The sequence below is a fragment of the Mastomys coucha genome, chromosome X (genome assembly GCF_008632895.1).
Source record: "Mastomys coucha isolate ucsf_1 chromosome X, UCSF_Mcou_1, whole genome shotgun sequence".
Classification (NCBI taxonomy): Eukaryota; Metazoa; Chordata; class Mammalia; order Rodentia; family Muridae; genus Mastomys; species Mastomys coucha.
In genome coordinates, this window is record NC_045030.1 from 107,795,279 (window position 1) to 107,804,073 (window position 8,795).

The 8,795-nt window shown below is 38.2% G+C and overlaps 1 protein-coding gene across 1 annotated transcript in view; it reads right to left on the reverse strand.

The window, feature by feature from the left end:
- The window catches only part of LOC116093950, a 5,046-nt gene extending 3,957 nt beyond the window's left edge, over positions 1 to 1,089 (reverse strand). Inside the window, exon 1 of the mRNA XM_031375884.1 lies at positions 986 to 1,089. The gene's annotated coding sequence lies outside the window, so the exon portion shown is untranslated. The remainder of the gene's footprint in view (positions 1 to 985) is intronic.
- Positions 1,090 to 8,795: the final 7,706 nt, after the last annotated feature.

Consider the following 8,795-nt stretch of genomic DNA (forward strand, 5'->3'; position numbering starts at 1 on the left):
TAACTATGGAGCAGAGACTGAAGGAAGGACAAGCCAGCCTAAATATAGCTATCTCCTGAGAGGCTCTTGTAAAATCTTAAGTTTAAAATCAAGGTCATGATTTTCTTTATCAAGTTTTCCAAGCTTGCCTTCAGTAAACCTTTCTAGATCATTTACTTGTCTCACTACTTTGCTTAATGATGCCAAAATTATATATATGAACTCATGTTTAATTTCAGTAATTGTCCCTGATTCATGTAGATATTTTTCAAATTTTTTTCATTAAATGACATGTTATATTTGTGTTAGTAAATTATAGAAAGCCACTTCTATGTTCCTGTTTTAAACATCTACCACCCTAGTCTGTTAACTGTAATTTTAATCTTTGCAAACATCTGACAGTCCCAAAGCCTTTCAAGATGGCACCAGCTTCTTGCCTTCAGGTAGTCAGTAGTTACAGGACAAGCAAACTGTTACATCAGATTTCTTTCTTTTAACAGGCAATTAGACAACAATGTATTATTACATCATTGCCATGCTCCCTTTGGCATGTATCCACTTCTCTCCTACATCCTCCCTCTGGTCTCATTCTCAATCTGCCCTCTTCAAGTTTCCTGCCTTCTACTCTCTTCCCTCACCTCTTCCCTGATTTCTTCCCCCCCCCCCCCGACTACTTCCCTTGCCCTTCTGCCCTCTTAACACTGCCTCTTCCCTACTCCTCTTTTCTGCCTTCCTCTGACCTCTGCCTCTAGTCCTCTGTCCCCAACTCCTCCTATTCTTCCCCTAACCTTTTTGACTCCACCCTGTTCTCCTCCATTTCCACAATCCCTGGGACCTCATCCTTCCTCTTCCCTACCCCCTCAAGCCTTTACTGCAGTTCTCACTTTCCTCCTCCTCTCTCAGCCCTATTATTTTCTCTATACCCTGTGCTCTTTGTTCTTCACTCTTATCTTTTCCATTCTCCACCTTTTCCCCTTCTTCTGCCACTGCTCCATTCCCCTCCTACCTGTGATTTGTTCCTCCTTAACTTCCTTCCTTCTGTCTTCTGCTTTCTCTACCTCTGGACTGATGTCTACTGGTTATCCTGCTGTCTCTGTGCTACTGCCTCCACCCACCCTATTTGTGACATCACATTCTACTCCCTGCATTCCTCTCTCTGCCCGCATGCATCTTCTCCTGCCTAGGCATTCCCATCTGGACTCTGTTTTCTTCCCTCTGCCCTCCATGCACTTCACTTCTTCCTTTGGTGTTCACTTCTCTTCACCCCATTTCCTATTCCTCCAGCCTCTTCTGACTTCCTCCTTCTAATTACCTCCAATATTTTTCCTTCTACAACCCCTTCACTTGCTCCCTCTGATCTCCTCCCTTTGCCTTGTTCTGCCTGCTTACAGTCTTCCAGCTCACTCTTCTCTCTGCTGTATAGATGTGGGGTATTATTTATCATGTTATAATTTACTGCCATTTTGTATGAACTGTCTTGTTTCTTTACTTCCTATGAGGTTACCCTCCTCCTCAACTTCTTCCAGCCTTTCCCTAATTCAACTGCAGGGATCCCTAGCTTCAATTCATTGCTTGGGTGTAAGTATCAGCCTATGTCTCCTTCAGCTGCTGGTAGAGCCTCTCAGAGGAAAGCCTCTCAGAGGTTCCTGTCTGCAAGCACAACATGGCATCAGTAATAGTATCAGGGTTTCGTACCTGTGCATGGGATCGATCCCAAGTTTGGCTGGTCACCAGATGGCCTTTCCTTCAGTCTCTGCTCCAAGTTTGTTCCTGAATTTCCTTTAAACAGGAACAATTCTGGGTCCAAAAGTTTGAAGATGGGTGGGTGGCCCCATCTCTCTACTGGGGGCCTTGTCTGTCTACTTGGAGGTGGTCTCTTCAGTTCCATTTCCCTACTATTGGGTGATTTGGCTAAGGTCATCCCCATTGAATCCTGGGAGCCTCTCACATCTCATGTCTCCTGGACTTTGTAGAGGTTCCCACCCCGACCCCCTTTATTTCTGTTCTTGTTTGTTTGTTTTTGTTTGTTTGTTTGTTTGGTTGGTTGGTTTTTCAAGACAGGGTTTCTCTGTATAGCCCTGGCTGTACTGAAACTCACTCTGTAGACCAGGCTGGCCTCGAACTCAGAAATCCACCTGCCTCTGCCTCCCAAGTGCTGGGATTAAAGGTGTGCGCCACCACCACCTGGCTTGATTCTGCTCTTAATCTAACAAAATTATATAAATATAATCCAGTTGTGCCATAGGGCAATATAATAAACTTACCAACTTGTCAAGAGTAAGTTGTACATGATTCTCAAACCACAACAAAATTATTTCAATCCTGAGTTCAGAGCACTACCTATACTTGTGGCAGAATGAAACTTAGATCACTTATCCACACACTGCTAAAGTACAAGATTTTTATCTGCTCTAGATCTTAGGCAGACTTTACTGCCTCTTGTATTTCAAGATGTTCTGTCACATAGTTTTTCCCTTGGTTTCACATGACTCTAAACAGTACAGGATGCTATATTCCAGAGAGAGATGGCCAAGATAACAAAACTTCTCAATGTCCTTGAAGAGCAAACAAGATAAATGGTAGTGAAAATACACAAAGAGCCCCCCAATTGTTATATGTTAACCCTGAAAGTGCAGTTTAGGATAAAATAGGCATATGATCTTCTAAAACTCGAGATAGTAAATGTTTACTTTTTTCCAGTGAGATTATAGGGCAAAGTGAGACTTTAGTGGTATAGACTGCACAGGAAACTCAACCTTTTGTCCAAAGACAGCTTAGCCATGCTCTGTACACTTGTCCTACCCACACTGCTGCTTTTGCATTTGTCAGTGAGAGTTTTACATAGAACACCACCCACATGTCACTTTCAGATGCAGAATATCCCTAAAACTCATACTTTCCCAAATAAGATCAATGCTAATACCACCATAACCATGAGGAATCATGGGATTTCTTTTTTTCTCTGCACTATAAGTCAGGTTTCAGAGTGTTGTCTTTGATCTTGGTTTCACTACTCTCCAGCTTTCTTTGTTTTTTTTTTTTTTTAATGGATTCAAAGCCTTTAGGTGTCACATGGGTCCTCTCACTACAGAGTGGACTGTCCTTTTTTTTGCTAAGTCTAAAGTATATGAACTCATAGAAATAGAGCTCCTACTTGGCCTCTCATTTATATAATTTTCCTCCAAGTTCAGTGACTAGCACAAAGGATTCAAATCACAAATCCCTTTCAAAGTCTAGTTTCTTCTTTAAGTGAACAAGTTCCCTCTAGACCATAGCTCAATTTTACTACTTGTTTCCCTTCACAGAGCAGCCAATGGTAGCCTATGACACAGCTTTCCCACAGTCCCACCATATACAGACTGATTTAAGAGATTACATATTGACAAGGCTAAAGCATGTTTGAAGCATCTCTGTGTTTACATGGAAGACAACATTTATCTGTGAGAAGTGCACTCCATACTATATGGAGGAGGGCAGCCATCTGGGATTTCCTCCATGGACCCTACCTCTGACTCATTTTTGCTTCTTTTCTTATTTATGAGCCTTATAGTACCAGAATCATTACCAGCTGCTTTGTTTAGCTTGATATGTAATTTTTGAGGAGATATAAAATTAACATATGTCCTTAAACTGAAATGGCCTCAAGATTTTGCCAGAATAATGTATACACGTTCATTTTGATGAATTCTACTAGTTTTTTTTTAGTGGTTATTGACACTAGAGGACTATAGACAATTACATTTTATGAAAGTTGTCAAACACCACATTCCAAGAATTTTAAAATTCTACTTCAAAAACTTTTCATTTTAAAGTCTTTTGTAATTCTTTCAAGTTTCTATTTTACATGATTCTAAAACCGTAACAAAATTATTTCAATCCTGAGTTCAGAGCACTACCTAGTGTTAAAGTAGCAGACACAACTTCAGGCTGAGATAGCACAAGGCAACAAGAAAACTGTACCCTGGGAAAGTTTCTTATTTATGTGCACTCTGTTCTTTCCCTTATCAGGGATTCTGCTAGTCTGAGGGAACACTGGCCTTCCTTGGGAAGAATGGCTTATTTAGTTGAAATTTTGCATCTAGAATAGCTAGTTGTTTTCTGTATAAAGAATGCACTGGGACTAAGACTCAGAGGTCTAATACCATTACAACATGAAAATGTTCATTTTATAAAAGTATACATCAATAAAAATAAGGTTTATTTTAAAAATAGAACAGTGTCGTGGAAACTGGTTAGAAGGTGAAGGCTATCCCAGCAGGAAAAGATGATAACGACTGGATGTGGACGGTAATAGCAAAGGTAGTAAGAAGAAATTTTATCAAAAATACATTCTGCAGAGGAACAGTAAGCTGAGTACAGGGATACAAAAAGATATGAGAAGCCCTAGGCACATTCAGAAGTTCCAGAGAATGCATATATGTGATATTTAAAGGCATGGGAGTGGGTGAGAAAATGGAGAAAGCCAGTAAGGTTAATAAAAGTAGCATCTTTTAAATTAGATGATAAAACATAAAATACACACTTAATTCAAAATATGCTGGAAAACTACCAAAATAAAAAATGATATTAATACAAAACAAGATGACTGCCCAAATATAAGCTGAACAAAGATGGCACCAATGAAACTGGATGGAGAAATGCCCAATAGCCTCAACACTACACAAAAAACTACAGGCAACTGAGTAATGCTGGGAGCAGGAGAGTTGGTCTTCCCCAGGGAGGAGAGCATCAATTAATCATTAGGCACAGTTCAGTGCTTAATGATCAGCCCTTACTGAGCAGGCTATACTCAGTCATATGTGTATACATATACATGTATGTATGCATGCATAACAATTAATGAAAAAAGAGGCTGTAGATTTGAAGGAGAGCAGTGAGGTAGGTGGAAGAGTATAATGGAGGAAAGGAAAAGGAGAAATGTAATTATATTATAAACTGAAAAAAATAAAAGTACATGGTCAAATTATGACAAGGCTACATTTTATATCAGTAGATTTGCTTAATATAATGTTAGGAACATGTTATATACAGCAAATCATCTTGTAAATATTTACGTTTAGCACTGTCAGCTTTGGTACGAGAACTGTCTTTTCTTTTTTTCTTCCTGGATTTTTTTATTATATATTTTCTTTATTTACATTTCAAACGTTATCCCTTTCCCTGGTTTGCCTTCCTAAAAACCCCTATCCCCTCCCCCATCCCCCTACTCACCAACCAACCCACTCCTACTTTCTGGCCCTGTCATTCCCCTACACTGGGGCATCGAGCCTTCACAGAACCAAAGACCTCTCCTCCCATTGATGACGACAAGGCCATCCTCTGCTACATATGTTGTTGGAGCCATGGGTCCCTCCATGTGTACTCTTTGGTTGGTGATTTAGTCCCTGGGAGCTCTGGGAATACTGGGTGGTTCATATTGTTGTTCCTTCTATAGGGCTGCAAACCCATTCAGCTCCTCTAGTCCTTTCTCTAGCTCCTCTATTGGGGAACCTGTGTTCAGTTCAATGGTTAGCTGAGAGCATCCACCTCTGTATTTGTCAGGCACTGGTAGAACCTCTCAGAAAACAGTTATATCAGGCTCCTGTCAGCAAGCACTTGTTGGCATCCCCAACAGACCACATGAAGCTCAAGAAGAAGGAAGACCAAAGTGTGGATACTTTGGTCCTTCCTAGATGGGGGAACAAAATACCCATGGAAGGAGAGAAACAGAAACAAACTGTGGAGCAGAGACTGAAGGAAAGGCCATCCAGAGACTGTCCCATCTGGGGATCCATCCCATATACAGTCACCAAACTCAGACACTATTGTGGATGCCAGCAAGTGCTTGCTGACAGGAGAAACTTCTTTTATACAGTGGGAGGTGGTTACTGCAGAGACTCGAATCTGGCCAGAGGGTTTAGAGTAAATGACTTTTAAATACTTAGCCCTAGATCTATTATCACCCCTTTCAAGGATCAGTAAACATTGTAAAAGAAGTAAAGAATATAAGATAAGGTAACATGTTGTGGAATTCTGTCTTACAAGAATGGCAACTCATGGAATTACAGCAGCTTTGATTATCTGGGCAAGACCTGCATAAGATTAGGACAATTGACTTCTATAATAGAGGAAGGGGCAGTTTATGAAGTTCCCACCAGTAACTGAGGAATTATTAAAAATGTATAGCAGTTGGGAGAGAAAGAGTAGTTTTCATTAGCAGTGTAACCATTGATAAGTTGTTTAGGTTCCTGTAAATAACTCCCCCTCACATACGATATTCCTGTAAATGACTCTGGTTGAATTATTTGGGTCAACAAACAAAAAGATCCAACAGCATGAAAGTAGGAGACTAGTTGAGAATCTCATCAGAGATCAGCATGAGTAGGAGAGAGACAAGAAAGTATAATGAATAGGTAGCAAAGATATAGCTATGCATAAAAAGATAATGAAATAAATTTATGCATATGTATTATACTTAACGTGATTTTACAGTGAAACAATTGTAGCAAAATATAGTAGAACCAATATTGAAAAGATTAAATATCATGATATCGTTTCTTTATTATATAAGCTATGAAAATATAAAAAGATGTAAACAAAAAAAGAAAAATTGATGAAATGTTTGAGGCCTCAAAGATAAAGTAGAACATGTGAACTAATTTTCTTCAGCTGTCAGATGAGACAAAAACAAGCACACAGATACTGTAATTTCAGATGGTAAGACTATCAATAAGTGGGTGGCAATGAAACTGGACTGATGACCAGTGGAGGGGAAAAGAGTAACTCGAGGGAAGAAGGCTTTATTATGTCTTGTAGTTCTACAAAATGCAGTTGAGGAAGGTAGAGGAGACAAAAAAGTAGACATGTGACTTGAGAGTAGAACAGAGGCCACTAAGTAAAGAAAGAAAAAACAAGACAGAAAATGAATCAGTCTTATGGACAAGTAGCTGTCAAGAAAAACATCTCTGAAAAGGTAAAATATATTTGTTTTCTAATTTGTTTTAACAGATAAAAAAAACATAGTTATCAAGTATTATGTGGTACTTGAATACACATAAAATTATGTAATGTTCGAATCATGGCCAATGTATCTGTATCATTAATTTTTAATAAAACACATTTAATCAGAATCCTAGAGAAAAATTGGAGGGGGGGTAAAGTGGAGTTGATCAAACTGAATTATATGAATATATGAAATGCTAAATAGGTGAAGATTTTACACACACACACATACACACACACACATACACACACACACTTGTACACAAACTTGTTAAATAAACTATGGATGATAGATTTCATTTAAAGAAACATGAATTTTGAAGGTTCATAGATCTGTGTAGAAAATAATACATACATAATAAAATAGTTCAAAAAATGCAATTAGGTGATTGCCGTGGTCGTTCAGTACTTAAGAACCCCCTCTTCTTCAAAGACCTAATCTTGATTCCAAGTACTCACATGACATCTTAAGAACCATATACAACTTCAGCTTCTGGGAATCTTACATCCTCTTCTAGACTCTACAAAGCACCAGACATGTACATGGTGCACATGCATACAGGCAGACAAAGCATTCATACACATAAAATAAAAAGATATAAATCCTTAGAATCAAATTAAATAAAACATATAAAATAGACACAAACATAATAAAAGGAAATTATTCAAAAACATAAGTTGAACAAATTTGATTAAATGGATTGCTGTGATTTGATTATAAAAATTTCCCCACAGATTTATGTTTGTTTAGTTATTGGCACAGTTTAGGGAGGTTGTGAAAATTTTATGGGGAAGGGTCGAGGTATAGGAAGTGGGTGACTATAGGGACAGGCTATGGGGATGATTGCCTAATCTTTCTCTTACACTAGCTCTTTCTTTTTCCTGAACAGTACACCACGTAACTTCTACATGCACCTCTAACCTTGCACTGACTCCTTTGCTATCCTTGTCTCACTGTGATGGACTGCTTCCTGTGAAACCTTGAGACAAAATGAACCCTCCCTCCCTTAATTTGCTTTTCTGTCAAATATTTGTCATAGCAGTGAGGAAAATAACTAATACATGGATCTTTACCAACCTTCTGTGTCTGTCATACATATATTGATATTCATTGGGACCTTAATGAAAATCTAAATGCATAAGAAAATGTAAAATAAAAACTACATATATTTTCATAAAATTTCATTGGTTTTAGTATGTATATAGTAAGGTTGTCACTTTACTTCAAAGGTTTATCAGAGATACATCTTTACAGAATATATTTTAATGTTAAAAACAATATGCAGATTTATTATAGTACTTTGATCTCTGAAACTGACTTTGCCATGATATTATGATAGGGGCTGTATCATGTATTTCTTACTTTTTGAGGTATGTTTAGCTATGATGAAGAGCACTGATTTTGAAAAAAAAATCTCATATTAACATGTAAAAACCCATGTTTGTGTCATTATGAAATCTAGGAAAAGATTTTATCTTTTCTTAATTCCAGTTTGTTGAGTTGCAAAATAATCAGGTTTACTCATATACTTTTTGTTATAACTAAGGAATGTCACACAACAAAAGTGTTGAAGAATGATGTTATAAAATATGTTCTTAAGCAGAGTGTGTCTGATCTGCAGGAAGTTGAGCAAGCTGCTGGCTAGAAGATAACTCCTACAGGGGAAATCTGCCTAACTGCAAAGAATGTATCCTATGAGAAAGATGGAGCCAGTTGAAGACTCCTTATTATAGCATTCTGAAGGCTTTGTCATAAAAAACAGCCTCGTACAAGGAGAAAGGAAAGGATCGATTTGCATTTTTCTACATGTTAACCTCCAGTTGAGCCAGCACCA